This window comes from Macaca thibetana, chromosome 15 (assembly GCF_024542745.1).
Source record: "Macaca thibetana thibetana isolate TM-01 chromosome 15, ASM2454274v1, whole genome shotgun sequence".
In the NCBI taxonomy this organism is placed as follows: Eukaryota; Metazoa; Chordata; class Mammalia; order Primates; family Cercopithecidae; genus Macaca; species Macaca thibetana.
In genome coordinates, this window is record NC_065592.1 from 91,065,001 (window position 1) to 91,092,892 (window position 27,892).

Genomic DNA, 27,892 nt, shown 5'->3' on the forward strand with positions numbered 1-27,892 from the left:
TGTTCATAATATATGAGCCAACTGCTGCCCATAACAAACCACCAATAAATGATACCTTCTTTTAGTGTTATTACTGGCTATGATGATACAAATAGTTGCAAAGCACAAATACAAATTCGGTTCTTTGAAACCCATTGTTTTATGTAGTTCTCCATGCTATCACTGTATCGTTTTCCAATCTGGGCAAAATTAGTCTTTCATTAAAGATATATTCAGAAATAGATAGGTGTTACTTGTCAGACTGCCATTTGTTTTCACCAAATCACAACATAAACAAAATAATGTTCCAAACAAAATAACAGTAACAAAAACTCCAAACCTTTTTTGGTGTGCACTTCTTAAATGCAGCATTAAGTTAAAAGTTAAATATACATATATATTTTTTTTAAATTAAGACTTTCTAATATAGACACATTAAATGTCATCCATTTGTTCTGCTAAGCATCCCAAATGCTACAGGATATGCTCCAGATTGTAATTCCTATTAGTTCTTTCACACTTACATTGTTTATTAGTTTGTCTTTGGTTGTTGTAGTAGTGGTCAGCTTGGCTATCTCTTCCTGAAGGGCAGGGGCAAATCCGCTGTCCTATCTTATTTGCATGATTTCTATCTAGAGCTGGGTAGGAGCCAATGCTGCTGAGAGGCTGGTGAATTGGATGTTTACCAATCCTATGTTCTTGGAAAGCCTGCCTATCTTATCACTTTATGTGAAAGATGGATGGGAGAGTCCTTCCCGATCTAACCTACTAAGTTTATCCAGCTCCGAAATGCAAGTGTTTCTTTCTTGTGGAGGTTTGAATGGGACAATATTTAATAGACAAAACTGACATGTGCCACTGGGTCTCATACATGCACCTCCATGTTCTCTATAGTATTGTTTTAAATCAAGATTTTCCATCAATTTAGTAACATTAAGTAACTTTACAACTTTGAGAGTTGCTCTTTGAATATAAGCTTTATTCTTATGTAAAATTAGATTATCACGTCTGCTTCTTCAATTCCTCTTTGTTGATTTCAGCTGTCTAGCTGTGTCCCTCACCAACCTTAATTCTAAAAGCAATGGGGCTTGTATTAGCCAGGATTTTACAGAGAAACAGAACCCATTGGATGTATATGTGTATACATATATATAGAAAGATTTTTTTTTGGCTCAAGCAGTTACAGAGGCTGACAAGTCCCAAATCTGCAGTTGGCAAGCTGGGGACTCAGGAGCATTCATGTTGTGTTTCCAATCTGAATCCAAAGGCCTGAGAACCAGGAGAGCTGATGGTATAATTCCAGTCTGAATGCCCAGGAAGAGCTAATGTTTCAGTTCAAGTCCAAAGGAAGGAAAAAACTGGTGTTCCAGCTCAAGGTAGTCAGGCTAGAGGAAATTTCCCCCCTACCTGTGGAAGGGTCAACCTTTTTGTTCTGATCAACCCTTCGACTGATTGGATTGTGTCCACATTGAGGAAGGTAATCTGCTTTACTCAGTCTATCAATCCAAATGTTAATTTCATCCAGAAAGGCCCTCATAGACACACTCAGAGTAATGTTTGCCCAAATGTTTGGGTACTCTGTGGTCTAGTCAAATTGACACGTAGAATTAACCACTGCAGTGCTAAATGGCTTTTGTCTTTAATCTCTGTTGTACCATAAAGAATACACTTTTGTTATTCATAAATGTATATGACTATGAAATTAGCCATGATTGAACTTCTGGTTTCATAGAAATTGTATTTTGCTTACATATCTCTAAATGATGATACTTGTGGGGATAATTTGCTAATATCTCTGCATGCATAGTGAGTCACATAGAGTGAATCAAACTGAGGTTCCCCAGATTGAGTGTTTTGGGTAGGGAAAAAAATATTGCTTTCTGTTTAAAAAAAAAAAAAAAAAATTTGAAGTCGGCCGGATCTTAATTTGAATCTAGGCTTTGGCATCCAGTATCTCTGTAAATTCGATATTATATTCGACTTTTCTAAGTCTCAGTGTTCCCCTCTGCATAAATTGGGAAAATAATACTTCCTTCACAGTGTTATGTTAATTAAATGGCATAACGTATGCAAAACTGTTAGAATCCTCCTTTTTACTTTTAAAATCTTTATTAGACGTTTAACTCTTCATTCTATCCTCTTTGTCTCTTAACCATTCTTTCAGTCTTTTTATGTCTCTATATTGAATCATTAATTTTTTCCAGTGTTTCTTCTAGATCATCAGTCCCCTCTGAATTGTTGTTCAGTATATTGATTTAATTTCAGGAAAATATTTTTTTATGTAGAATACTTATTCAGTTATTTTTTCAAGTACATCTTCATTATATTTTTTGTGAAGTTTTAAATTTATTTCTTCTGTATTTAGTGATAGTTAAAATTTTTATTTAATCAAGCTTATCAGCAAATTCTGTTAGAAAATATGACAATTTTAATCTATCTGCCATCTATATTGTCTGCTGATTATTATCTAAATATAATTGTTTTCTCTTTTTAAAACAATTTGAATTGAGATTTTATCTCATAATTAAGTGGTGCTTAATCTGTAAAACTCGTGCAGTCTGGCTTGATGAAATATCATCCTAAACCATGTGTTTTTTTTCCCCCCACAGATATCCCAGGGATATAACCGCCTTAAAATATCCTTTAAAATTTGCAGTATTATTTATATGAAGTGAAATGCATAGGTCTTATTGTGCAGTTCAGTAAGTTTTGATAAATGTATACATTTATGAAATTCGTACCCTTGTCCAAATAAATATTTCCATCACCCCGGAAAGTTTATTCATGCCCTTGTGAAATAGGTCCTCTCATCACTATTCAGCTTGCTATCTCACATATAGTAGTTTTTCCTGTTCTAGAATTTCCTAAGTGGAATCATATATTATGTACTAGTTTATGTCTGGCTTCTGTCACTCAGCATGTTTTTCAGATTTACCCATGTTGATAGACGTATTAATGGTTAAGTTTTATTTTTTATTGCTGAGGAGTCCACTGTATGTGTATGCCACAATTTGTCCTTTCACCTGTTCATGGACTTTGTGGTTGTTATCAGTTTTTGGTTATTATGATTAAACTGTGTATGAACATTGGTGTACACATTTTTGGGTGGATATGTTGTATTTATTTTTGGGAAGATACCTAAAAATGGAATTGTTGGGCCATTTGGTAAATGTATGTTTAACTCCTCAAAATAAACTTTGTTTTCTACAGGACTGTACCATTTTAAATTCCTACCACCAAAGTATGAGTGTTTCAGTTGTTCTGTATCGTTACTAACACTTGATATTTTAAATTTTAGCCATCCTAATGATTAGTTGTTGTAGTTTTACATATTTATTTTTTTAATGACTAATGATGTTGAGTATCTTTTTATGTGCTTACTAATGAGCATATTCATGTTCATTAAAATTTTTTGGATTGTGTTTTCTCTTCATAATATTGGGAAATTGTTTTTTATTCTAGATATATGTCCTTTCTCTCTCTCTCCCATCCCTCTCTCCCTTCCCTCTCTCCCTATATATACACGTATATGCCGTATATTCTTTTATGTTTAGGTCTATGAGTGCTCTCAAATTTATTTTCATGTATACTGGAAGGTGTAAAGGCCGAAAATTATTATTTTTTAAAACTATGGATCTATGTTCCAGCATCTTTGTTGAAACGATGCATTTTTTGTTATAAAGTTGTTTCAGTTCTTTGTCAAAAATCAATTGATCATGTAAGTGTAGGTCTGATTTGGGATTCTCTATACTATTCCATTGAGCAATACAACTATTATATAGTAGTAATTTCTTGCTAGTTCTTATGCAATTGGATAATTTTTTTGCCTTGAATTTGTCACTTGTGTTCTATGTTTTCAATGTAATTGTTAATATGATCATGTTTAAATCTGTCTTACTATTTTTCTCTCATCTGCTTTTGTGTTTCCTTTCATGTTATCTTTTTGAGTAAATTAAATATTATGTAGTATTCCATTTTATCCCTATTTTCTTTTAAGATTTATTTAAAATATGTGCTGATGTTGGCTCCAGAGTTTGCAATATACAACTTTAACCTTTTACAGTCTCCCATGAATTAATAAAATACTACTTCATGTATACTATAAAAACTGTATAACAATCTCTTTCCTATTACCCTCTGTATACTTTGTGCTCTTGTTGATATCTATTTTTCTACATTTTTATAAGCCTTACAGTAGAATGTTTTTGCTTTCACTTTAAAGATCATTGTTTAAAATTAAGAAAAGAGAGCAAATTTTCTTTTACATTTATATATGTATTTACTATTTACAGCATTCATTCTTCGCAGGTCCACATTTTCATCTGGTATACTTTCTCACAAACTGAAGAATTATTATCTTTAATTCACCTTCCGTTTTCAAAGGGTATTTTTGCTGGAGATAGTTAACTTTTTTTTTTTTTTTTTTTTTTTAGATTTTAGAATAGGTTGTTCCATTTGTTTTCTGAATTATATTGCTTCTGATGTGAAGTCTGCTTTCCTTTTTGTGATTGTTCCTTTGAATGTAAGACGTCTTTTTATTTCTGAATACTTTTAACGTTTTCCTTTATGATTGGTTTCCTTTAATTTGACTTTGAACATCAATGATTTGGTTTTGTTTTTCATATATTTACTCTGCTTAGGATTCATTTAGCTTCTTGGATCTGGGGGTTAGTGTTTTTCATCAACTTTTACAAAATTTACTGTTTCTTTAAAAACCGTTCTCTTCTCTTTGGAACTTCAATTAAATGCATTGTAGACACCTTGGGTTCACTGATGCTCTGTTCATATAGTAAATTTTTTCTGTGATTCATTCTGAATAATTTATAATAACCTCTCTTCAAGTTCACTAATTCTTTTTCCGGCAGTGTCTAATATTCTGTTATGCCATTCAAATAAATAATATACTGTAAAATTTTATTTTGTTTTATTCAGATATTATGTTCTCTAGTTCTAGAGTTCCATTTGGTTCCCAATGAGAGTTTTGACTTTTCTTCAAAAAACATGTTTACCTATAATATCTTTTACGCTATAATTTTTAAAACACATTATAATAGTTGTTTTAAATCTGTTGACTTCTAACTTCAGTAATGAGGTCTTCTGTGGATTTACTCCTGTTGACTGTATGTATTTAAATTTTTAGAAAATTTCAGATCGTATTGATTCTTTATAAATTTCATAATTTTGTATTGTATTCTAGACTTTGTAAAATAACAGTGAAGAAAGATGTATGATTTGGGGTATTTTTTATTTTCCAGAGAATGAGAGTTTGTTATTCTAAACTGAAGGTAGAATAAGGACTGATCTTGGAGTCCTCGTAGATTTGAGTTTTACTATGGCTGGTCTGTTGTTTTGACTATATTGAGTTTGCCAGTGATTAACCCAGTTCTCCTTGACCCATTTTTGATCTTGTAAATACTTGCTTTAGAAGAGCTGAGCTGAAGTCTCAGATATTTTTTTTTTAACCTTAGATTAAACTCTAACAGGGCTTTGGAATGCCAGCCCTGTGGAATGAGTGGGTCTCTAAAATACCTTAGATTTTGAGCCCTTCTTTCACTGCTTACTTTCTCAGCAAAATGCAAAGTGGAACATGAGTAATGCGTATGGAAAAACTGTCAGGTGTTGTGATTTGCACTCTCCTTCTAGACTCAAATCCATCTTGCCAGCTCACACTGTCATCTAAGGCTCTGCTTGTTTCTTATCGCTGCAAAGTCTCCCATTCTTTGTGAGGTATGTTCCTCCATCTAATGATATCTACATACTTTCCCTCCTCCCCCCAAGGTATAGGAGTTGGCACAGCTTTTCCTAAACCTATGATGACTCATTTCTCTCTTGAATTTAGTTTAGGAAGGCTTCTTGGTATTCACTTTTCTGTATCATTCCTATAGAGAAATGGTCTTTAGTTTTCTGGGCTTTCTTTGGTGTCCTAAATCTTAACTGGACTTAGAACAACTTTGAATAAGATATATACTTCAGAAGAGAAGTCAGAAGCTCATAGTATTTATCCGGGGGAATGCCATATCGGGTGCACCAATTATTAGGGGGACTAACCAGTTGCCGAAACCCCCAATCATGATTGGTATTACCATAAAGAAGATTATAATGAATGCATAGGCAGTAACAATAACATTGTAGATCTGATCATCTCCTAGCAGAGTTCCTGGTTGGATTAATTCTGCTAGGATTAGAAGGCTTAAGGCGGTGCCTACTATCCCCACTCATGCAGCAACTAGCAGGTATAGTGTTCTGGTATCTTTGTGGTTAGTTGAAAACAATCAACGATTGATGAAAATAAGTGGGAAAAAATGTGAAATGGCTGAGTTAGCATTAGACTGTAAATCTAAAGACAGAGGTCAAGGCCTCTTTTTATCAGCCCTGAGGTGATTTTTCATGTTGAATTGCAAATTCAAAGAAGCAGCTTCAGTCCTGTCGGGGCTTCTCTGGCCTTTCTCCCCTAGTGGTGGGAGAAGGAGATTGAAGCCAGTTGATTAGGGTGTTTAGCTGTTAACTAAATTTTCGTGGGTTTGAATTCCATCAGTCTAGCAAGGGCTTAGCTTAATTAAAGTGGTTGATTTGCATTCAGTTGATGCAGAATAGAGTCCTGCAGTCCTTAGATCTGTTACAGAAATTAAGTGTAACCTACTTACTAAGGACTTTGAAGGCCCTTGGTCTTATTTAACCTAAATTTCTAAGTTATAATTAGTGTTAATGGAGAGATGGGTAAGAAGAGGGTAGAGGAGATGACAAGTGGGGGAAGAGAGTATGGGTTTTGTGTTTTCGAATTGTCATTTTATTTTCATATTATTTGATGTGGGGAATAGTGTCACTGAGATGGAATAAATTAGATTTACGTAAAAGTACAGGTTGAGTAGGGCCATGGTAGCTGTAATAGTCAGGGTAATAAGGCTTTTTGTAATTCTTGGATGATGATTCATTTAGGCAGGAATCCTATTAATAGGGATAAACCTCCTAGAGAGTAGAATTAGTGGAATTACAGGCATCAACCATGTTAATTTGTTTCAGGCATGAGATAGTGACAGGGTTGTGGTTCTAATACTCAGGTTGAGTGCTAGAAATGTGGTTGTTAAGATGAGGTAAATAATCAAGTTTAGAATGGTAACGTTTGGGTTATAGATTAGTACTGCTATTATTTAACCTATGTGAGTGATTGAGGAATAAGCTAGGATTTTACGCAGTTGTGTTTGGTTATATCCTCCTCAACCACCCACTATAATGGATAGGATTGTGATAGATAGGAGGATGTTCGTGTTTGTTGATGGGAAAATTTGAAACCTAATTGAGATGGGGCTAGTTTTTGTCATGTGAAGAGAAGTATACCAGATGTTAGAGAGATTCCTTGGGTTACCTCTGGGACTCAGAAGTGAAAGGGAACTATTCCTAGTGTTATTACTAGGGCCACTATTATTATTAAGGATGAAAATTGATTAATAGCGTTTATTATTGTTCATTGTCTGGAGGACAGGTTATTGGAAAGGATACCTATCAAGAGAAGTATAGATGCCATTGCTTGTGTGAGGAAATACTTGGTGGCTGCTTCTGTAGAGCTGGGATTGATTTTTTTAATTAAGATTGGGATAAGGGCTAGAATGTTTATTTCTAGGCCTGCTCAGATGAGAAATCAGTGTGAGCCTAGCATCGTGATAAGAGTTCCTGTGAAAATAGTAAGGGAAATAATAAGTTGAGCTAAGGAATTAATTAGTATGGGAAAGGTGTAATTAACATTTTCGGGGTATGGGCCCGATAGCTTATTTAGCTGACCTTACTCTAGGACGTCTCGCTCTGTCATCCAGGCTGCAGTGCAGTGGTGATCTAGGGTCACTGCAAACTCCAACTCCCTGGTTCAAGCAATTCTCCTGCCTCAGCCTCCCGAGTAGCTGAGATTACAGGCATGCGACACCAAGCACAGCTAATTTTTGTATTTAGTAGAGACAGGGTTTCACCATATTGGCCAGGATGATCTCGATCTCCTGACCTTGTGATCCGCCCGCTTTGGCCTCCCAAAGTGCTGGGATTACAGGCGTGAGGCACGGTGCCCTGCTCAGCTGGAGTTTTTCACAACTTAGATGGAGTTTAGCTTCTCTGAGGGTAGATCTTAAACACTCTTTACACTGAGTTCTATTAGCTTGGGTTAATTGTTTGGCCGCTGTGGCTGGCACGAAATTAACCAACCCTAAATATTAGTATAGCTTGGTCAAACTTTCATTTATTACTAAAGATTCATCACTGCTGTTTTCCATGGGAGTGTGGTTAAGCGAAGTGTTTTGAGCTGCATTTGTGTGTGCTTGATACCTGCTCCTTTTGATCCAGGTGATCTAGAGGGCATTTTCAATGGGGCGGGGATGCTTGCATGTGTAATCTTACCAAGAGCTTATAAAAAGGCCAGGACCAAACCTATTTGTTTATGGTGTTATGTGGGCCCATCTAGACAAGAAAAGTGTCTTTCTTTGAATAATTAAGCTACATTAACTACATAAATACTTGGTGGAAAACTAAAATATGAGAAAGGAGGAAGTATAAATAGTCATTTACAGTTGTGGAAATTCAGGGTCTTTAAAGTTGAATTTGCAGAGGTTTGGCTGAGAGGATTACTCATAGAGTACGGTTGATTTAGGGTATGATATAATGGGGCAGCACTTTCAGAGGGATATGCTTACAGTATTAGTATTAGGGCGGAAACTTAGTTACATTTATTATACAAAATGGAGGAATAATTTGATAGGAGGGTCCTAAGATTTTTTAGAAAAATTACATCAATCGAGGGGTAGCTGTTGGGGTGTTCGTGGTTAAAATATGATTTCTCGGCTCTGACTGGGTTGCATTTTAGTCTCTCGTTTTAGAGGTTTGGCAAGGGTACGTTTACCTAGGTCGATGATAAAGTCAGAGATGGGAAGTGTTGCGGATTTAATCAGACATAGTTCTTGAAATTGGGTGAACGCGTGTACGTGAGCGTGCCTGCATGAGCGTGCCTGCGTGAGCGTGCCTGCGTGAGCGTGCCTGCGTGAGCGTGCCTGCGTGAGCGTGCCTACGTGAGCGTGCCTACGTGAGGGTGCGTATGTGCGTGAGCGTCTATTGATTATTAAGTCTTTCAAGCATGAAGTAACACTTTATGGTTATTATGCCAGCCCGGAATATTCAATATAAGCTCAGGTTCTACAATTGATTCGGCAGGAATCAAATCCGAGTTTGTCTACAGCAGATTCGGCAAGGACCAGGCCTTCCGTGACGGTGAGTGATAGCATCCCCTAAAGTTAAAAATACCAAATGCATGACAGTGCTCCCGTGACTGGTTAATAGGGTGGCAGTCACTAGTCCATCGAGATGTCTTATTTAAGGGGAATGTGTGGGCGATCTTAATGTTACAGCCCTGAAGTAACAACTAGATACCAGGTATAGTTTCAGTATAGTCACCCTTAAGTGTCATAGGCCCGAGCAAGGAGTGTAGCACCCCCGAGCAGGATGGTGATTTCTTGAGCGGGATGATTTCTGGGAGGTTGTTAGATTAAGAGACCAAAAATTGGTAGGGGATATCCATGTTGATGAGGGATGTCTTGACTAAAATGTGCTGTGTCCAATGAACGAATGTAGGTACTATGTAACATCAATTTACATAGTACAGGTTTTTACAGTACAGGTCAATATCCACGTGGATTACGTTTGATTGTACAGTCAATAATAGATGTGTGCTATGTCCGATGAAAGAATGTATGTACTATGTAATATCAATTTACATAGTACGGGATTTACAGTACGGGTCAATATCCATGTGGATGAAGTTTGATTGTACAGTCAATAGTAGATGTGTGATAGTCGATTAAAGAATTAATACATGCTTATCTGCATGTGGACTGGATTTGTAATGTATTGTTATTTATGAATGTACTGTGTACGAATAAGCAATAATAGTAATATATATTATTCACGGGGACTAGCAGTAATGCACGAAGTACATTCACAAAGAGTATAAATTCACACCTAAGACTCACGTATACGATTATGAGTTCTCAGGGAAGACTAATTTTTCCACTTAGAGTTTAGTCGAAGACAGATAAATTTTATTGTCATCTCTTTCGGTTTGTTGGTTGATCTTTCCTGTGAGTCCTGAGCTTCTGGCTTTAGGTAGAATTTGTAACTGCAACAACCTAATTTTGGTGACCCAAGACCTTATGTACTATTTTTCGGTGTTTTCTAAAATCCAAACAATCTGGTTATAATTGATAGCTGTTATGTAATATCATCTCTTATCCTGAAACAGCCATAGATTTAGGTTCTGGTGATCTGTGCTTTCTCTGTGTTTCTTCTGGATATTTTCCTTTTTTGGTGAACTTAGGAGTGTATTTAAGAAGATATGTGTTACATTTATGTATAATTTTTTACAGATATATAATAACTGTAAAGTTTTTGGTTATTTCAATTATTCTATTATTGGAATCACAAGTTCCCTTTTTGCTTTGTTACTACATGTCTGTTGAGACAACCCCAGCTTTCCCTTCCTCCTCTTCGGTGCTGAATGTTAAACTTTGAATGGTGTTAGTGAGTAAGCGTCCATGGTGATTCTATCAGAAGAATGTGCTCACTTTGGGATATCCTAGTTTGGAAACTGATGGGAAATATCCTATTACTCAGTAATAACCTGAGTAGTGCGCACTTCACCTATCGTTAGTCTCTAGCCATGAGGCTTGTGACCCAGTGATGACAAGACCAAATAAGTAAATTTTGGAAGAAGTTAGAATGGCTGATTTTCTGTTTGGTCTCAGGAGAATCCATAACTGACACCTTCTTGGACCCAAAGCAATAGTCATAATATCCTCTTTCCCCCAAGATACCACTTTATGAGCACAGTCTTTGGAGTCATACAGCTTGAGTATTTATTAAAACTCTGGAAGTTCTAGTTTCTTTATCAGCAGAAAGAGCATAATGACAATATTTATAGCATAGTTTGTATTTTTATTTTTTGAGGATTAAATGAAGTGTGAGGTAATGCTTGCAAAGGACTTAGTATATTGCCCAGCATGTTGTAACCTAAATTGATATTAGCTATTGTAATTGGTTAGTAGTATTAATATGCCAAATAATTAGTTGTAACAAAACATGTTGAAATCTATGTTAGGTCACAATATGAACACCAACACTCTTGATAAACAGTGATCAGGAAATAGAAGACATTATGTGCTTGAAACCCCTTTGTGCCCCACTGTAGTTGGCCAACCTGTTATCACAAGTCAGAATTTCGTGTGTCATAAGCCATGATGCTGTTTATTACTTGGATATTATTAATGCTGTATCTGGAGTGTGGGTAGTATATTTTTAAAAGATTGTGGCCTACTATTTATATACAAGTCACTATGAGAGAATTGTATTGTGTTGTAATAAAAGAGCCCTCTCACCAGAACTGAAGTGTTGTTTCTACAACAGTGAAAGAGACTAAACAAAGCAAACTGGAAAAGCTGCTTGGTGTTATGTGAGCAGTTCACATTGTTTTCCTTTTTTTATTGTACTGTGTTACCACTGGCAATCAGTGTGGGGCCTTCACTTATGAAAATATAGCTGTTGGCATTTTAGGCTCAATTTCATTCTCAAGCTGTCATAAATGATCACATGGGAAGATAATACTCGATCGGAATTTTGTTTTTTTTTTTTTTCTCATTTTGTTCTTTTATTTTCTTTGAGGCAACTTGTTGGAGAGAAGATTGAGATCTATGATATACTGCAATTCTTGGAAAATACTCAATACATTCTCAGAAATTCTATTCACACAGTAAAAAGACAGAGACAATGCCCTAATTGAATTAAAGCATTTGCAGTCATTCTCACTTGTTTCCTGCTGTTATCGCTATATGTTTTTGAACAAGAGGAAATATATGCCTTTATGAATTCTTTTTTAAAATTATAAATTGACATAATATAATTGTGTATATTTATGGGGTACAAAGTGATGTTATTATACATGTATACAATGTAAATGATTAAATCAAGGTAATTAGCATACTTATTACCTCAAATACCATTATCTGAGAACATTTGAAATTTACTCTTTTAGCATTCTAAAAATATATAATAATTATTATTAACTAGTCACTAGGCTATGCAATAGATCTCAAATTATTCCTCTTACTAAAACTTTGTACACTTTGGCAAACATCTTTCAATTTCTTTCACCCTCCAGCCTCTGATAACCTCCATTCTACTTTCTGCTTCTGAATTTGATTGTTTTAGATTTCACTTGTAAGTGATCATGTGGCATTAGTCCTTCTGTGCCTAGGTTGTTTCACTTAGCACAATATCCTACAGGTTCACCCATGTTGTTGCAAATGAAAAGGTTCCCCCTTCTGTAAGGCTGAATAGTATGCCATTATGTATAAATACCACTTTTTCTTTCTCCATTGATCCATTGATGAACACTTACGCTGATTCTGTAATTTGGCTATTGTAAATAATGCTACAATGAATATGGGAGTATAGATACTGCTTCGACATACTGATTTCAGATCTTTTGGATATATATCCAGAAGTGGGATTGCTAGATGATGAAGTAGTTCTATTTTTCGTTTTTTGAGGAACCTCCATGCAGTTTACAAAATGGCTGTACTAATTTATATTCCCACTAACAGTGTACAAGGATTCCCTTTTTTCCATTTGCTTGACAACACTTATCATTCATCTTTTTAATAGTAGCTATTCTGACAGGTGGAAGATGATATATCATTGTGACTTTAATTTGCATTCCTTTAATAATTAGGGATGTTGAGTTTTTCTCATATATCTGTAATATCATTGTGGTTTTAATTTTCATTTTTTAGTGATTAGATATTGAGCATTTTTATATATACCTGTTGGTCATTTATATGTCGTCGTCTAAGAAATATCTGTTCAGGTCTTTTGCTTATTTTTTAATCAGGTTATTTATTTTCTTGCTATTGAGTTCTTTATATATTTGAACATTAACTCGTTATCAGAAGTACAGCTTGCAAATATTTTGTCCCAATCTGTAGGCTGTCTGTTCACTCTAATCATTGTATCCCTTTCTGTGCAGAAGATTTTCAGTTTGATATAATCTCATTTGTCCAATTTTTCTTGCGCTGCCTGAGCTTTTGCAGTTAAATCCAAAAAGTCAGATATCAGACGAATGTAAATTTCCCCATGGTTTTTTATTTTCTAGTAGTTTTACAGTTTCATGTCTTATGTTTAATTCTTTCATTGATTTCGAGTTGACTTTTGTATATGATATGAGATGAGAGTCCAAATTCATTTTTTTGGAGGTGAATATCCAGTTTTTCCAACAAACTTTGTTGAAGAGACTGCCTTTTTTGCATGTTTTTGGCATCATTGCTGTAAATCAGTAGACCGTAAATACATGGGCTAACCTTTGGGTTCTCTATTCTCTTCCATTCATTGATGTGTCTATTTTATGCTAGTACCATGCTGTCCTAATTACTATAGCTTTGTAATACTGTTTGAAATCAGGTAGTGTGATGCCGCTAGCTTTGTTCTTTTTGCTTAAGATTGCCTTGGATATTTGTGTGTGTGTGTTTGTGGTTCCACATATATTTTAGGTTTGTTTATTCTGTTTCTGTGAAAAATTATATTGAAATTTTGATAGGGATTGCATTCAACCTGTAGATTGTTTTTGGTAATATAGACATTTAAAACATACTATTTTGTTCAATCCATGAACAGGGAATATCTTTCCATTCATTTGTGTCTGCAATTTTCTTCGTCAGTGTTTTATACTTTTCAGTGTACAGATCTTTCACCACGTTGACTAAATTTATTCCTAAGCATTTTAGGGATTTTTTGTAACTATTATAAATGGGATTGTTTTCTTGATTGTTTTTAAGGCATAGTTCATTTTTGTTTATAGAAATGCTATTTATTTTTTATGTTGATTTTGTGTCCTGCAACTTTACAGTATTTATTCTAACAGGTTTTGGTACAGTCTTTAGGGCTTTCTATATTAGATCATGTCGTCAGCAAAGAAAAAAAAGATAATTTAACCTCTTCCTTTCCTATTTTGGATGTCCTTTATTTTTTTCTCTTGCCTAATTTCTCTGGCAAGGATTTCCTGTACTATGTTGAATAGAATTGGTGAGAGTGGGTACTCTTGTCTTAGTCCTGATCTTAGATGGAAACCTTTTAATTTTCTCCACTGAGTGTAATGTAAGCTGTGGGCTTACTGTATATGGTCTTCCTTGTGTTGAGGTACATTCCTTCTGTACTTCATTTGTTGAGAGTTTTTTTTTTACCATGAAAAAATGGTGAATTTTGTCAAATGCTCTTTCTGCATTGGTTGAAGTGATTATGTGTTGTTTGTTTCTTATTTTGTTAATATTTTGTATCACATGTATTAATTTGCATATATTGAGTCATGCTTGCATCATAGAGTTAAATCTCAGTTGGTCGTGATGAATAATCTTCTTAATGTACTGTTGAATCTGGTTTGGTAGTATTTTGTTGAAGATGTTTGCATTTATGTACATTAGAGATATTGGCCCTGTAAACTAATTTTTTTTGTAATATTTTTGTCTAGTTTTGGTATCAGGGTAGCACTGGCCTTATAAAAGGAGTTTGGAAGTCTTCCCTATTTTTTAATTATTTGAAGAATTTGAGAAGAATTGGTAATAGGTTTTCTTTAAATGTTTGGTAGAATACAGCAGTGAAGCCATCAGCTCCTGCATTTTTCTTTGATGTACTTTTTATTACTGGTTCAATTTCTTTACTCATTATTGAACTTTTTAGATTTTCTATTTCTTCATGATTCCATCTTGCTGGGTTATGTTTCTAGGAATTTATTTCTTCTAGGTTATTCAATTTTTTGGCATGTAATTGTTCATAATATCTTATGAACATTTGTATTTTTGTGATGTCAGTTGTAATTTCTTTCCTTTCTGGTTTTATTTGAGTCTTCTCTATTTTTTTCTTAGTCTAACTGTTTTCCAATTTAGTTTATTATTTAAGAAAACCAACTTAGTTGTGTTGATTTTTAAAAATTCTTTTTCTAGTGTCCCTTTTATTTATTTCTGCTCTGGTTGTTATTATCTCTTTCCTTCTACTAACTTTGGGCTTAGTTTGCTTTTCTTTTTTTAGCTCCTTGAGGAACTAAGTTGTTTGTGTTCTTTCTTCTTTTATGATATAGGCATTTATAGCTATACATTTCCCTCTTAGAACTGCTTTTGCTATGTCCCTTAAGTTTTGGTATGTTGTGTTTTCATTTTCATTTGCCTTGAGAGATTTTTAAATTTTCCTTTTTATGTATTCTTTGACCAACTGGTTGTTCAGGAACATGTTGTTTAATTTTGACATATCTCCTGTTATTGACTCCTAGTTTTATACCATTATGATCAGAAAAGATACTTGATATGATTTCAGTCCTCTTAATTTGTTCAAACTTATTTTATGTCCTAATGTGTGATCTATCCTGGAGAATGTTCTGTGTGTACTTGAGAAGAATGTGTATTTTGTTGCTGTTGGATGGAATGTTCTACATATGTCTGTTAGGTCCATTTGGTCTAAAGTGTAGTTCAAATCCAATGTTTCTGTGTGAATTTTCTGCCTAGATAATCTGTACATTATTAAAAGTAGAGTATTGAAATCTCCTAGTATTATTGTATTGTATTCTAGCTCTCCTTGCAGATCCTTTAATATCTGCCTTATATTTTTAGGTGCTCTGATGCCTGATACATATATATTTGCAATCCTTACATCCTCTTGATGAATCAACTCCTTTATCATTATATATTATCCTTTCTTGTCTCTTTTTTAAAGTTAGATTTTGTCTGATATAAGTGTTGCTATCCCTGCTCTCATTTGATTTCCCTTTGCGTGGAATATTTTTTCCTCCCCTTCACTTTCAGTCTATGTGTGTCTTTAAAAATGAGTTGAGTCCCCTTCTAGTTAGCATATTCTGTTTAAAAAAAATCCATCCAGCCACTCTGTCTTTAATGTAATCAACTTATGTTCAAAGTAATTATTGATAGGTGAAGACTTCCTGCTGACACTTTGTAAATTGCTTTCTGCTGTCTTCTTTGTTTGCTGTCTTTTGTGAATTAATAATTTCCTGTAGTGGTATGCTTTAAATTCTATTGTGTTTTGTGCATCTAACACAAAGGTTTATGACTTGTGGTTACCACAACGGTTACATAAACCATAATATACTTAAACCAGGCCGTTTCAAGCTGATAACAACTTAACTTTGGTTTTATATGACAATTCTACACTTCCCCTACCCCTGCATTTTGTATTTTTATGTCAAAATTTGTATCTTTTGATAATTTGTATCCCATATCAATTTAATTTGACTATAGTATTTTTAATAGCTTTCTCTTAATCCTAATAGTAGAGATAAAATTGCTTGCACACCATCATTACAGTTCTATAGTGCTCTGAGTATTACTTTGCATTACTTATACTATGAGTTTGTGCTCTCATCTATTTTATGTTATTAATTAGCAACCTTTTATTTCAGGTTAACAGAACACCCTTTTTCAAATCCTATAAGACAGGCCTAGTGGTAATGAACTCTTAGCTTTCATTTGCTTGGGAAAGTTTTTATTTCTCCCTCATTTCTGAAGGACAGCTTTGCCAGGTAAAGGATTCTTGGTTGACAGCATTTTTCCTTCTGCACTCTATCATCCTACTCTCTTATGGCCTGCAAGGTTTCTGCTAAGAAATCTTTTTTTTTTTTCATTAATTGATTTGTTAATGTATCCATTCATCAAATTATTATCAAGAAACTCCTATGAACTGAGATTACAATGCCTAACATGTTATAGATGCTTAATCAATGGTGGATATTATTATTAATAAATCTTTTGATTGCTGTATTGAGACTCCCTTGTATATAAAATGTTTCTTGGCTGGGCACGGTGGCTCACACCTGTAATGCCAGCACTTTGGGAGGCCGAGGCAGGTGGATCACAAGGTCAGGAGATAGACACCTTCCTGGCTAACACGGTCAAACCCTGTCTCTACTAAAAATACAAAAAATTAGGCAGGCATGGTGGCGGGAGCCTGTAGTCCCAGCTACTCAGGAGGCTGAGGCAGGAGAAATGGTGTGAACCTGGGAGGTGGAGCTTGCAGTAAGCTGAGAACGTGCCACTGCACTCCAGCCTGGGTGACAGAGCTAGACTCCATCTCAAAAAAAAAAAAAAAAAAAAAAAGTTTCTTAGTTCTCGCTGCTCCCAGATTTTTTTTTTTTCTCTTGATTCTTGATATTTTATTATGTGTCTTGGTGAGCTTTGTTTGGGTTGAATTTGATTGGAGACCTCTATACTTCCTATACATGGATATTAGTAGCCTTTTCTAGATTTGAGAAAAATTTATCATTTCTTTAAATACGCTTTCTGGCTCTTTTAATCTTTGTTCTCCTTCTGAAGCTTATATAAATTTACTTCTCTTACTGGTGTTATATAATTCCCATAGACTTTGTTTATTTTAAATTAGTGCCTCTTTTTGCTTCTCTGGGTAATTTCAAATGTTCTAGCTCATTGATTCTTTTGCTTGACTGAGTCTATTTTTGAAGCTTTTTTTTTTTTTTTTTTAAGACAAAACCTCATTCTGTTACCCAGGCTGCAGTGGCGTAATCTCAGCTCACTGCAACCTCTGCCTCTCAAGTTCAAGCAATTTTCCTGCTTCAGCCTCCCCAGTAGCTGGGATTACAGGCATTTGCCACCACACCCAGCTAAATTTTTTTGTATTTTTAATAGAGATGAGGTGTCACCACGTTGGCCAGGCTGGTCTGAAACTCCTGGCTTCAAATGATCTGCCTGCCTTCCAAAATGCTGGGATTACAGTCATGAGCACTGTGCCTGGCCTAGAATTTCATTTTTAAAAATTGTTTCTATTTATCTATCATCTTGTTTTGTTCTGCATTGTTTTCTAAGTTTCATTTAATTTTCTATCCATATATTTTTGTAGTTCTCTGGACTTCTTTAAGAGTAGATTATTCTGAATTATTTGCTATTTCATACATCTCAATTTCTTTAGAGACCATTATTGAGGTTTTGGTGGTATATTTTTTTGGTGGTGTCATGATTTCCTGATTCTTTGTAATCCTGTGTCCTTGCATTGACATCTATGTATTTGAGGAGACAGTCATCTCTTCTGGCCCTTTCAGGTATTCTCTGGCAGGGATGGACCTTCATTATTTCATCTAGCCTGTGACTCTAGTTGTTCCAGCTAGTAACAACCCTAGACAGACAGAGCTTGCTGTTGGGTTTTCTAGTTGCTTAGGTTGCTTCATTTGCTCTGAGATCAGGTGGGCCTGCTAGCTGAGCTATCCTGCTTGATGAGACCATTGGCTGGGTGCTACAATTACTTCTGATTGAGCAGGGCTGAAGAGTGTATTTCCTGGCCAGGGGGAAATGCTATTTGGGTTCTGCAGTTGGGCAGGGCTACAGGCTGAGATCTGTGGTTAGGTAGAGTTGCTGTTCTGTACAGATGGGTCCAGAGGCTGTGTTTCATAGAAATGCATGGTTGAAGTTTTCTCCCTGCCTGGGCATGGACATTGGGCAGGTCCAACCCCTTTACCCCACAGAAATGCACTGTGGTTCTTTAACCTGGGCAGAGAATTGGGGTGGGTTCTGAGGCTGATCTGAGCCACTGTTTAGACTCTCAGGTTGGGCAAGTCTCGCCCATGCACTCTACTGATATGCTTGGAGGTGGGAATCTCCCTTCCTGGGTGGGGCCTTGAGGTTGGCTGTTGGCTAGATGTCTAGGGATTCAAGCCAGGTTGAACTTCCTATCATGTTTCTTGGAGTGACCAGCTCAGTTTTGTGGGTAAGGTATGCTATTGGCCAGCGTCATGATCAGGTGCCACTGCTACAAGGAACACAGTACTACCACTAAGATCTGCATGCTGGTTGCTGTGAGCTCTGCTTCCTTTCTCTATTTCTGTCTGGCCGCAAGTGGTCTGGCTTTGCTATTTATTAGTCCTGATGTTTCCGATAGAGAGAGAGAGGAGTGAGCTTCCTGGGAAGCATCTCTGAATGATAGGGAAGCTAGATGTCTGCCTCTTGTTCTTTTCCCACTGTATAAACTGTGATTCCCAGACATCCTCCTCTCTGTCACTGTGCCAACTTGAGGGTAGAGAGGGACGATACAGTCAACATGAGGCTGTTCTTATCCCTTGCTGGTTTATTCAGTTCTGTGGTCCACATGAATGTTTCCGTCACATTCCCAAGTTTTAGGGTGTTCTTGTCTGTGGATAGTTGTCAGTTGGACTTTCTGTGTGTGGGGATGAATGAGGCCTGAGACCTCCTATTCTTCCGTCTTGCTGACATTACTCCTTACCTTCATGCATTTTTGCCACAGATGTGCAACCAGATTGAATCAATATTTTAAATCTAAATTCTGGTTTATGGGACACACAGTTTAAAAGCGGGGGAGCAATCAGATGCATGCAGAAAGTAGGACATTATTCTAAAGGACAACTGGCCCTATCTCTGGAATGCTACAGGAAAAATGAGGGGGACGGAAAGGGGAATTTTCTAGATTACAAGAGACTTAAGAGACATAATGACCAATTGAAAAGGAAAATGTGGTAATTGTTTGAACCCTGGTTTAATCGAGTCAGCATTTTTGAGAAGCTAAAATTCAATACAGACTGGATATTAACTGTTATTGAGAAATTCTTGTGAATTTTGGTAGATTTGATAATGGTATTGTGATTAAAGAACAGAATATGCTTACTGAGTTTTGTTTTAGAATTGGATATTGAAGTACATAGGGAAGATATGTCATCATGTCTGTTATTTACTTTATACTCTTTCAGCAAAACAATACATGAAGCAAAAACTGCAAAATTTTTGCAAAAATGGTTAAATGTGGGCATTGAGCATACAGGATTCATTATAGTATGCTCTACTTTTCTGTAAGTTTCAAAATGTTCTCAATAGAAAGTAGAAGAAAGAAGTTTTCATGGTACTACTCCTCTTAAAAACAGTGATATTTAAAATATTTTTTGAAATGAGAGACTCATAATGCATAAAATGAGAAGCCAAAGTAGTAGACTAAATAAAAGTTAACAGGATGAAAAATATCTTCAAAGCAGAACCGTCAGACACATTGCTAACTATTTAGAGGTATTTACCTTTTCCTGTAAAGGGGACATTCAATTTATGAACCTATTTGGTAGTGCTTTTTAATAGGTATGGGGACTAGAAAGATCAATACCAGATGCTCCTTGGAAGAAAAAAAAATTGTACAGACTTTCAGACCATGAGCTTGGTCCTTTAGTAGAGGAAACTGTCTTCATGCATTGGGAAGACCCCAGGTTTTGCCATTGCATGGCACTGAATTTGACTACTATTATTTTCTAGCAGTGTGACCTAGAAAGCAAATTTCTTATATTGAGTTTCAAATATCTTGTCCATGAAATGGGGATAATAAAACTTAACTTCCAGGAAATACTGTTAGTATTAAATGACGTTGTGTACATAAAGAGTTTAACACAGAAATGAATGAAATTTAACTCAGCTTTTTGTGTTACTATTATTGGAGGTTCATTAAAGGCAAGTAGAAATCAGGAACTCAGAAGAGGTGAGATTTGAGTTGAGCCTTCCAAAATGAGAGGATTTCAACAAATGAAGATGGCAGCACAGGGAATGTTCCACATGTGTTGAAATGATGGCAATGATTGGTACATGCCATGTTTAGAAAACCACCATGATAATTGGTTCAGCTTCTTTTTTTTTAAAATTATACTTTAAGTTCAAGGGTACATGTGCACAAAATGCAGGTCTGTTACTTTGACGAGTTGAGAGAAGAAGACTTCAGATGATCAAACTTCTCTGAGCTAAAGGAGGAAGTTCGAACTCATTGCAAAGAAGCTGAAAACTTTGAAAAAAGATCAGACGAATGGCTAACAAATAACTGGTGTAGAGAAGTCCTTAAATAACCTGATGGAGCTGAGAACCATGGCATGAGAACTATGTGATGAATGCACAAGCTTCAGTAACCGATTCGGTCAACTGGAAGAAAGGGTATCAGTGATTGAAGATCAAATGAATGAAATGAAGTGAGAAGAGAAGTTTAGAGAAAAAAGAAATAAATGAAACGAACAAAGCCTCCAAGAAATATGGGACTATGTGAAAAGACCAAATCTACATCTGATTGGTGTACCTAAAAGTGACGGGGAGAATGGAACTAAGTTGGAAAACACTCTGCAGAATATTATCCAGGAGAACTTCCCCAACCTAGCAAGGCAGGCCAACATTCAAGTTAAGGAAATACAGAGACCGTCACAAAAATACTCCTCAAGAAGGGCAACTCCAAGATGCGTAATTGTCAGGTTCAGCTTAATTTTAATATTAAGTGTCCAAGAATCATGAAAAAATAGTTTGGGGCCCGATTATTGTTCCTTTAAATTGGTTAGTCCGAGAAACTTGGACTTGATTCACAATACTATTTGAAGAATTGAATGGTTTTGACAAGCTTTGACATGGTTGGAGTTGTATTTTGAGATCAATCTCGCAGTAAGATTCATGTTGTTCTGTGAAATCTGAACTCAAAGATGCTGTGGCAGATGCTGCTGATCCCCTGCCCAGTAGATCCCCTCCCCTTCTTTACAGGACACTGGTTTTGTTGGGGATAGTGATGCAACAACATAAAAAGGAAACAGAAAACAGTTTTTAAAAAGTGACCACATTTGCATTTCTCCTTTGAAGAAAGGAATGGCAGTTTCTAGTTTTAGCCACTGTCATATAAGCTGAGATCTTAGAGTGGGTCTTCCAAAAATGCTCTTCAAAAGTAGAAGTAGCATTCAGTGATTAAACTGCTTAAGACCTTGTGGATATAAGCATGGAAAGGCAACAGTGTCTTGAATTCCTTATACTGTGGAACCACCACATTATCCCACTGCCTACTGCCATCCCTATTGTGATGTGACAGAAAAATAACTCCCTATTTGCTTTCCAAGTTGCTGTATATATGGCTAATGTTTTGTGTTACGTGTAGCTGAATCCAATCTGTAACTGATGGATTATCACTCACTAGGAAGTTTTGCATGGGTGAGAAGCAAATGAGAAGCAGTATGAAGCTGGACTGTGGTAGTGGCAGCATCAATAGAGATGGAAAAGAATAGTAAACAGGAGATACATTTGGGGATAGAAATCATAAGACAATTACTGTTTGAATGTGTGGTTGGAGGGAAAAGGAAGGAATCCAATATAAATTTAAGTTTAAGCTTGGGTGACCAGGAAAATGGTGACATCATTTACCAACTGAAGATAATTGTAAGAAAAGAAGGATAGCTCAAGTGATATATACATGAAATAAATTAAATGTTAGATGATAGCATTTTATTCAAAAGTCTGAAAACTCTAAGAACTAAATCAGTAGTATCAACTCTCAAGCCCTTAGAAAGCCTGGCAGAACAGAGGAGGGAATGGCAAGGAGTCTCCTATTAGATTGCAGGGTTTCCATTTATTCTTCCCAATGTGATGAGCCATACTAACTGGTCAAAAGTTTTAAACATGAGTTTAAACTACATTCGGAACATGTGTGATTATTTCCTCTGGGGCAAAGTGGCTGGAAATATAGCTTGCTTAGCCAAGGCGTAGGTCTGCTTTCAGAGTAGAACGTAAGCTCGGTGACCTCTGGATGCGCTTTATAGTTCTATGATTCTATAATTATCTTGGGCTTCAAATCACTTTCTAGCGAACAGCAAATAATTCTTACTAATAAAACACAATTTGAAACTGAGAACTGAAATTACACATTTTCAATAAAGTGTTGTAATAAAGGTAGCAACTGTAGATCCCCTCCAGGAATAAAGGGCTAAATGTATTGGTTGGCTGCTCGTGCAAGACACAGCTAAGGTCTACGTTGATTCATCATGCAGGAGATAGGGATGCTCTATGTAAGTTTTAAAAATAAACCTGACTGAAAATGAAAGAACTAAAAGGACATTGTCATTTAACCGTGGAATCTCTACTTAACATCAATAAGTGCTCTAAAGTTTAAATTATGCATTAGCCCCGCTGAGAAACTGCTGCCTGATTTTAGTTCCTGTATTCAGCTCCTTTCTGAAATCTCTTTCTTGGTACTGTGAATAGAAATCTCTCTCTGGGTTCTTTACAATTTTGCCAACAATGAGAGACCAATTCTATTAGAAAAAGATAGGAAGATATGAGGAGCTCTCATACCAATAAAAGTTTATCCCAAGTTCCACAGATTCAGAGGAGCAATTATTTGAGCAATTTTGTTTTTTAGAGGCCTCAAGCATATGACAGGGAACAATTATTAACATAAATGATTTATGGTACAGTTATTGTTTTTTTAAAATTGTATTTCCTACAGAAGCTTGTGATCTGAAACGTAGGGCTCATATAAATGGTAAAGTGAAATGATTCTTAAAGCATCTCCAGGTATATTCCTCCAAAAATTATTCCATGATCAGAAAAGTTTGGGACATTCCATTTAAATAAAATCACTGTTTCTTTTTTCTTTTTTTGTGATTCTTGTGAGAGCCTTTATAAAGCCCCATGACCCACCAAGAAAGGAATAAGGAAGTAGCATTTACATCTTGAAATTACTTTAATAAATACTAAATATTTTAATGAGATTATTAGAGATAGAGTGTGATCAACATTTTAAAAAAAGTTTAAGTAAACACTGACTTGACACTTTTTTTTAAGATCAGAAAACTAAGGCTCAAAAATATAAAGTATATTTTAACAGATTGATGTGGGTTGTTTTTGTTTATCATTATTTCTTTTGGGAATTGCTCCTTCCTAACCTCGCTCCCATTTTGCACATTTACAGTTGTAGCACAGCCCTCTGGATAGCTGGATTCCAAGCTTCTTGCCACAGTATATTAGACCATCCATGAGCACCTGATCCAGATTGCTCTAATTGAATTTCTTTCCTTGGGAGTATGATATTGAGATCAAGAAATTCAGTCTTTCCCTCTTTCTCTTGCTTACTTTATCACTATAAAACTAGACATATAACATATAAGGTGTAAGTAATATGTTTTTAGTCCATGTGGACCAAAGAAACAAAGAAAACCTATCTGGAGGCTGAAAGAATAAAAGGCTGGGCACAGTGGCTCACACCTGTAATACCAGAACTTTGGGAGGCTGAGGTGGGTGGATCACCTGAGGTCAGGAGTTCGAGACCAGCCTGACCAACATGGTGAAACCCCCGTCTCTACTAAAAATACAAAAATTAGCTGGGCCTAGTGGTGGGTGCCTGTAATCCCAGCTGCTCGGGAGGCTGAGGCAGGAGAATCGCTTGAACCTGGGAGGCAGAGGTTACAGTGAGCCAAGACCGTACCACCACACTCCAGCCTGGCTGACAAGAGCGAAACTCCATCTCAAAAAACAACCAAAAAAAAAAAAAAAAACCCAAAACATAAATGTACAAGAGGAGAGTACACAGGCTAACTTAAAGGGTTTTAAGGTCCTTTTCCCATTTTGTTCAGCTATATCCCTCCCCATGGGTTTCCATGATTCCCTTGTAACTGTGGTGGATTCCTTTTATCTTAAGGTTGAATTTTTTCTGTTTTCTTCAGTGAAAAAGGGCCAAATGACTACTGTTAACACCTTAGTCGCAGAGTAAAAGCTAGAAAACAGGTCACTTAACAATCAGTGCAATGCCTTTTAACTACAAGTCTTTTACGGTTTGTTGAGTAATACTTTGCAAATCTTAGCTTATATTTTTAAAATGTAATGCTGAGAAATCAAACCATTAATTTTTCCATCATAATTATTCTTAAAATTATTCATGTTTGCTTATCTATATATATTATATTTAGTTTACTTAAAATGTAATAAAAAACTACAAAATAAAAATAACATACATATCTACTAAAAATAAATGATAGCATTTATAATATTGCTTAAATTTTGTTCACTCATTCACAGAAATAGAAAATCTTAAAATTTGTGTGGAGCTAGAAAACCCAAAGAACCAAAGCAATACTGAGCAAAAAGAACAAAGTGGAGGCATCACCCTACCTGACTTCAAACTATATTATAAGACTATAGTAGCCAAACAAGCATGGTATTGGTATAAAAACAGACAAATACACTCATGAAACAGAATGGAGAACTCAGAAATAAATCCACTTATTTACAGCCAATTGATTTTCAACAAAGGCACCAAGAACATACATTGGAGAACCATCTTCAATTAATAGTGCTGTAAAAAGCAGATATCCTGTATGCAGAAGAATGAACTGGACCCCTATCTCTCATCATATACAAAAATCAACTCAGGATAGGTTAAAGACTAAATGTAAAATTTGAAAATATAAAACTATTAGAAGAAAGCATAGAGGAAATGCATCAGTACATTGGTCTAGGCAAAGATTTTATGACTAAGACCTCAAAAGCACAGGCCACAAAAACAAAAATAGACAAATATAACTATATTAAACTGAAGAGCTTCTGTACCACAAAGTAAACTACAGGGTAAAGACACAGCCTGATGAATGGCAGAAAATATTCACAAACTATTCATCTTACGAAGGACTGTTATTCAGAATATATAAGAAACTCAACGATAAAAACAATCACGTTGAAAAGCGGACAAAGGACATGAATAGATATTTCTCAAAAGAAGACTTCCAAATGGCCAAGAGTTATATGAAAAATGCCCAAATCACGAATCATTATGGAAATCCAAATCAAAACCGCAATGGGAGATCACTTTACCCCAGTTAGAATGGCTATTATTAAAAAGATAAAAAATAGCAGATGCTGATGAGAATGTGGAGAAAAGAGATCTCCTACAAATTTTTGGTGGTAATATAAAATTAGTATAGCTACTATGGAAAACAGTATGTATACTCTGCCAAAAATTAAAAATAGAACTACCATATGATCCAGGAATCTACTACTGGGTATTTGTCTAAAGGAAAAGAAGTCACTATATTAAAGGGATACCTGCACTCCATGTTTATTGCAGCACTGTTCACACTAGGAAAGATACAGAATCAACCTGTGTCCCTCAGTGGAGGAACAGATAAAGAAAATGTGGTATATATACAATGGAATACTATTTGGCCATAAAAAATTAAAATTATGTCATTTTCGGCAACATAGGTAGAACTAGAGGTCATTATGTTAAATAAGGTAGGCACAGAAAGAGAAAGATTGCATATTCTCACTGATGTGGAAGCTAAAAAAGTTTACATCCCTGAAGTAGAGAGTGGAATGATAGGTATCAGAGGCTGGAAAGGGTATATGTGGTGTGGGGGTGAAGAGAATTGGTTAATAGATACAAACATAGTCTTAGATAGAAGGATAAGTTCTAATGTTTGATAACAGAGTAGGGCGACTACAGCTAACAATGATGTATTGTATGATTCAAAATAGCTAGAAAAAAGGTCGAAATGTTCCCAAAGCTAGAAATGATAAATAGCCAAGGTGATAGATGTCCTAACTACCCTGACTTGATCATTTCACATTCCAAGCATGTAACAAAAATCACATATACCTCATAAAGATGTACAAATATTATGTATCAACAAAAACTTGTTCACTTTTAAAGAAATAAACAGTAGACACATTTTTCTATGTCTCTTACCCCGATCCAATTCTTTCACACTCTACACAAAGGCAACACCTAATATGCATTTGGTGTGTGTCTGAATCATATTATTGTGCTTTAATGGCACAGAAGTCTCTATTTGATATGGTTGCATATTTTAAAAAATGTATTTAAACTGTATTATAAAGTTAATAACACTATGTAATTCTTTTCACACTTAACATTATGCTTGCATGTGCATTCATAACTTTTTTCTATTTAAATTTTATTGAGCAAGATTTAGCATTATTTTATAAACATCCTTTACTCGAGAGACTTTTTTGCCATGCTGTTGCATGGTTTTAGTATTGAGCTTTTATAATGCCTAGATAATCTCCCACTGAGTTGATATATAATAGTTTGCTTTACTAGTCCCATCTGGTTTAGGTAATTATAAATTTTTGGCCTTTATAAAAAAGTGAAAAAGTAAATAAATAATAGAAGTTGGGATATTTGTATCCGAAGTTAAGAGAAAGCATCTTTTACCATCATTTAAGCCAATTTAAATGTTAATTTCATCCAAAATGTCTTCACAGAAACACCCAAAATATTAGACCAAATATCTAGGCATATTGTGGGGCAGTCAAGTTGACCAATGAAATTATCCATCATGGGAGGCTAGGTAGGTAGCCAACAGTATCTGCTTCAAAGGTGAGGAACATCACTATACAATGTTTTTGATGTTTTTAATAGCAGGAGATTCTCAGCTATGGGTTATTGAGTTCAACTGATGTAAAATATTCCAAAGTTTTGATATGTATTTTTCAAACACTTTCATAAAATTCTTTTATAATTTGCATAGTGTTTAACAATGTTTTAGAATATATGTTTCCTACATGAGCCCAGCATTATGTTTGTTAAAAAATTGTTTAGTAGGTGTAGAATGTTACTCATGGCTGTAATCCCAGCACTTTGGGAGGCTGAGGTAGGCAGAATACGAGGTCAGGAGTTCGAGACCAGCCTGGTCAACATGGTGAAACCCCATCTCTACTAAAAATACAAAAATTAGCCAGGTGCGGTGGCACGTGCCTGTAGTCCCAGCTACTCGGGAGGCTGAGGTGGGAGAATCACTTGAACCTGGGAGGAGGAGGTTGCAGTGAGCTGAGACCATGCCATTGCACTCCAGCCTGGGTGACAGAGTGAGACTCTGTCTCTCAAAAAAAAAAAAAGTTACTCATTATTGCTGCAATTTTTATTTTTTGATAAATAGAATAACCTTTTGTGATATTTGTTTACATTTGTATTTCCCTTTTATGCATTTCTTTAATAAAATCTTAGTGTTCTTAAACATTTTATAGATTCAATATATTATGTGAAATACATACTTGATTATATAAAATAGATTGTTCTATGTTATATAGGTTAT

At 35.5% G+C, this 27,892-nt stretch overlaps 1 long non-coding RNA gene across 2 annotated transcripts in view; it reads left to right on the forward strand.

The window, feature by feature from the left end:
- Nucleotides 1-9,049: 9,049 nt before the first annotated feature.
- Nucleotides 9,050-27,892, forward strand: part of LOC126937581 (uncharacterized) — a 283,668-nt gene continuing 264,825 nt past the window's right edge. For both annotated transcript variants that reach the window (XR_007719781.1, XR_007719780.1), the window contains exon 1: nt 9,050-9,222. This is a non-coding gene — a long non-coding RNA (uncharacterized LOC126937581). The remainder of the gene's footprint in view (nt 9,223-27,892) is intronic.